Here is a 358-nt window from a genome sequence, read left to right on the forward strand (position 1 = left end):
AAAGGTAGCCTGTAGTTAGGAAATCCATTTTATCTATATATACATACCTAGGGGTTGGGATCGGAGTCGGATAAACAAGCAATCAAGGAGTCCGAGTTGGAGTTGGGGGTTTTGAGTACTAACTCCACAGCCCTGCTTAACATTACACATCAACAAATAATTTAATAATTTTGCTAACAGTCTAACATATGGAAAACAAATCAAACCCAAGTTCACTGTTCCAGAATTTTACATAAATGCAAACATTAAGAATCCTCCCACCAATTCATACCTACCACTGACTATGTAATAGTCAAAGGCATGCTTATACATCTTTATATATTATATTCACCTCTGTTTGTGTAAGAATAATAAGGCA

At 35.5% G+C, this 358-nt stretch overlaps 1 protein-coding gene across 1 annotated transcript in view; it reads right to left on the reverse strand.

Moving 5' to 3' along the window:
* The window catches only part of LOC119590672 (ubiquitin-like modifier-activating enzyme ATG7), a gene marked incomplete at its 3' end in the record, with an annotated part of 29543 nt that continues 29185 nt past the window's right edge, over positions 1-358 (reverse strand). The window contains 1 exon segment of the mRNA XM_037939355.1: positions 1-358. This exon segment is cut by the window's right edge and continues 557 nt beyond it.

This window comes from Penaeus monodon, chromosome 27 (genome assembly GCF_015228065.2).
Source record: "Penaeus monodon isolate SGIC_2016 chromosome 27, NSTDA_Pmon_1, whole genome shotgun sequence".
NCBI lineage: Eukaryota > Metazoa > Arthropoda > Malacostraca > Decapoda > Penaeidae > Penaeus > Penaeus monodon.